The sequence below is a fragment of the Urocitellus parryii genome, chromosome 10 (genome assembly GCF_045843805.1).
Source record: "Urocitellus parryii isolate mUroPar1 chromosome 10, mUroPar1.hap1, whole genome shotgun sequence".
In the NCBI taxonomy this organism is placed as follows: Eukaryota; Metazoa; Chordata; class Mammalia; order Rodentia; family Sciuridae; genus Urocitellus; species Urocitellus parryii.
The window spans coordinates 114,232,721-114,237,081 of record NC_135540.1 but is presented as its reverse complement, the minus strand read 5'-3'; the positions used below and the strand labels follow the sequence as shown (position 1 = coordinate 114,237,081).

Here is a 4,361-nt window from a genome sequence, read left to right as displayed (position 1 = left end):
AGGGGTGGTCAAGCTGTTGAGGAGCTCCAGAGTCAAAATCCACCACCAGAGGACTTGTTCTGGGTTCAGCCGTTGGCTGGGAGCAGCTAGCAGACAATGTGTCCCCTGGTGGACAAGGTGGTGGACGTGGAAGGGTGGCATCAGGTGCAATCCGGCTCCCTGCAGCAGGAGGTGCGGTGGCACGTTCTCATGGCTGCTGTGTGTATCCTTTCTACCTTACACATGAAAACAGAGTGCATTTTCTCCAATTCACTTATTATTAACTAACGACTCAGTCATTTTGACCCAGAGAGAGGTTAATATGGCTTCACACCTGAAAGTGAAATACAATATCTGAAGGTGAGATCATGGCTAACTCATCATTTTCTTTTGTTTCTGGTAACAAGCCAAACAAATTACTTACTTTGAAAGGTTTGTCTTGAATGTTGCGCTTTACTTACCCTGCTTACCTTTTCGTTCTCATTCTGGATCAAAGGTTTTGCATTTCAGGCAGAGATTTAAGCTCTATTGGCACTTTATGCAAATCAAAACCAATATGGTGCCTCAAATCATAGTTATTGGGTTATTTCCAGTCCAGAGATTAGGTTTGGCCTTCACAGTATTCAAAAAAAATTTTTTTTGAGCCAACATTTTAAAATTGGGAGATTCCATATGCTAAAAAAGAAATGTGTTGATTTCTGACTTCTTTTTAAAATCAGCAGATCTGGACCCTGGGCCTATTTCTGTATCACAATGTTATTTAAGGTTAAAGAAGCTTCCCCTAAAAATAAGTCTTCATAGTCTACCACCTGCATATGTCCTTATACTTGAGAGGATTCACTAATTTACCCAGTATTTTTTTTCTTAAATATATTTTTATTAGTTGTTGATGAAAATTTTTATTTATTTATTTATTTGTGTGTGGTGCTGAGAATCGAACCCAGTGCCTCACATTTGCTAGGCAAGTGCTCTACCACTGAGCCACAATCCCAACCCTTACCTGTCTTTTGTGTAGAGTGCTAGCTGTCTCCTATATATTCCATTCTCTTCTTCTATAATAGACTCACAGCTGTCCACCTAGGACTACATTTCCCAGGCTCCCTTGCTGTGGCCATGTGACTACCTTCTGGCCAATGTTTAGAACTCCCAGACTGTTTTTAAAAAATTTCTTCTAATTAGTTACATATGACAGTAGAATGCACTTTGACACATCATACATAAATAGAGTATAATTTCTCGTTCTTCTGGTTGTACCTGATGTAGAAACACACTGGTTGTGTAGTAATTCTATATTTAGAAGATCCAAAAACTTCTACCTGTACACTTCTAGAACTAATAAATGAATTCAGCAAAGTAGCAGGATAGAAAACCAATACTCATAAATCAAATGTGTTCCTATACATCAGTGATGAATCTACTGAAAGAGAAAATAGGAAAACTACCCCATTCACAACAGCCTAAAAAACAAAACAAAACTTGTGAATCGGTCTAACAAAAGAGGTGAAAGACCTCTGCAGTGAAAACTACAGAACACTAAAGAAATAAACTGAAGACGACCTTAGAAGATGGAAGGATCTCCCATGCTCCTCGATAGGCAGAATTAATATTGTCAAATGGCCATGCTACTAAAAGTGTTATACAGATTTAATGCAATTCCTATTAAAATTCCAATGACATTATTCATAGAAATAGAAAAATCAATCATGAAATTCACTTGGAAAAAATAAGAGACCCAGAATAGCCAAAGCAATCCTTAGGTAGAAGTGTGAAGAAGGAAGTATCACAATACCAGACCTTAAACTATACTACAAAGCTATAGTAAAAAAAATGGAATGGTATTGGCACTAAAACAGACAGGTAGACCAATGGTACAGAGACAAACCCACATAAATACAGTTGTACTGGACAGAGGTGCCAAAATCATTCACTGGAGAAAAGATAGCCTCTTCAACAAATGGTGCTAGGAAAATTGGAGATCCACATGCAGCAAAATGAAACTAAACCCCTTTCTCTCACCCTGCAAAAAACTCAACTGAAAGTGGATCAAAGACTTAGACTCTAGAACAGAGACCCTGCCCCAATAGAAAAAAGTAGACCTAATCTTCATCAGGTCGGCTTAGGACCTGACTTTCCTAACAAGACTCCTGAGGCTCAAGAAGTAACATCCAGATGGTGCTTTTAAAGGAAAGCAGGTGCCTCCGCTCCTTTCTTCCTCCTGCCGCCTGAAAGGTCGTGATGGTGGGAGCTGCAGTGGCCACCTGACTTCAGAGGAGGTGACTATGTGCTGATAACAGCAAAGCAGAAAGATAGGAGGAAACGGGGTGCCCCACCTCATGGAGCCCCCTGAGCAGCTCAGAAAAGCTTGTGCTCAGACTCTTACATCAGAAAACAAGCTTCCATTGTAGATTCTTTTAAAAACCATAATCGAGTGTGTCTTCACTAGTACATCCCCCTTCCCAGCTGGGCCCCTAGCGTAGACTGCGATAGCAGGGCGAAGACAATTCATGATTCTGCAAGTTGTCTTTACGGGCAAAGGGGACCTAGGCAGGCAGCATGGGATCACATGTGACACTGAAAATTCCTACCGCTGTCTCGAAGCCTCCACTTGCCAGGGACACACTGCAGTGGCTGTGGGCTGGCTTGTGTGAAGGGCTCTTGCCCAGGATGTGTGAGGCCCTGGGTCCCACCCCCAGCACGGCTAAGGTCAGAGATGCCAAGGGAAGGTGAGGCCACCCCTCGGCACAGCACGGCCGCCCAGTTCCCGGGCCTGCGCCACCTTCTCGCTCGTTGTTCTTCACCTTGTCTTGAAAGGCCACTCTCCGCAGACAGCCCTCCCGCCCCTTCTGGGCAGGGCCCTGAGCGGAAGGGAAGTAGAAACTTCTCGGTGGGTATTTTTCTGGTTCCCAAGAGGCCAGCGCAGGCTTCCTGGTGCTGAGCACGAATCACTGAGCATCCTGACAGTTCCCTTCTGAGGAGACCCTGCTGCATGATGTGGGCACAAAGGGCCAGTATGACAAAGTGACAAAGAGAGGACACTGCCACCCCGGAAGGCAGGTTCTCAAAGGGACGTTATTGTGTTTCTCAAAGCTACGAATGAAAGTTACTAATAATTATACTAATTGTCATAATACCAAAGATGATAATTATAATGCCACACTATTTGTGTGGTCGGTGACAAAGAGCCTTCCAGGCCAGAACTATTTGGGGGTAGAAAGAACGACTTAATGAGCACTTCATGTGCCTTAAATCTCATATGTTTTCTCATCAGTCACCTCAAAGACACTCTGACGCTAAGAAAAGCTAAGCAACTTGACAAAGACCCAGAGCTGGAAAACAGAAAGTCGGGATTGGGACACAGATCTAGTGAGGTATGTTTATTCCCCATCATGAAGCCTCAGGGAATGGCCAAGGTTGGCCTAGTAAGGAGCAGGAGGCAACCAAGATCAAGGTCAAAGCCAAAGGGGAAGGGCAAGTGTAGGGAAGGTAGCTCAGGGGCAGAGTGCTCAACCAGCGTGTGCGAGGCCCTGGGTTTCACCCTCAGCAGTAAAAAGAAAAATTTTAAAAAGCTAGGGATGGAAGTGACTAGGTGGAGAGGGCACTTTATTATGGATACAAGATGTAAGAAAGTGGGAAGAATTCACGTTGAAAATGTACCTGCACCAGGGCTGGGGTTGTGGCTCAGTGGTAGAGCGCTTGCCTAGCCCACGTGGGGCACTGGGTTGGATCCTCAAAGCCACATAAAAAAATAAATAAAAATATTGTGTCCATCTACAACTAAAAAATTTTTTGCTATTGAAGTTTATTTAACAAAAAGCTTAATATGAAAATGTACATGACCCAATTTTCAAGTTATAAACAGGGCTTCTGGAGGGAGGACACGGATTTCTCTGCTGAACAGCCGTTATTTATACTCGTTCTAAGGCTTCTAACATGATGATACTGTTTCCTCGTATCACCACCATTCCAATATTGTTCTGCTGTCCACTAGTTGCCATCTCCACACATTCATCTGTTATAAGATTCATGTAGGGATCAAATTCCCGCAATATTCCTTGGACATGTCTGCCACCATTTAATTTCAATGATAACTTCTTGTCCATAAATTTTTTCAGCTTGGGAGGGTGAGCTTTGCTCATACTGTCTACTCTGCAAGCTCAGAGATGCTTTGAAATGGAATTGGCAGCCTCCTTCACCTAAAAATATTTTTAAAATCTATATACCGGCATCAGATCATCCTACGGTCCCACAGTTTGTTGGTTCTTTATTCATTTAACAGGACCAGGATGGAACCCAGAGGCGCTCTACCACTGAGCGACATCTCCAGCCCTTTTTATTTTGAGGCAGGGCCTCATTAAGTTGCTGAGGCTGGCCCTGAACTGGCC

The 4,361-nt window shown here is 43.4% G+C and overlaps 1 pseudogene; it reads right to left on the bottom strand.

The window, feature by feature from the left end:
• Nucleotides 1-3,884: 3,884 nt before the first annotated feature.
• Nucleotides 3,885-4,115, bottom strand: LOC113181953 (small nuclear ribonucleoprotein G pseudogene; annotated as a pseudogene).
• Between the last annotated feature and the right edge of the window lie 246 nt (nt 4,116-4,361).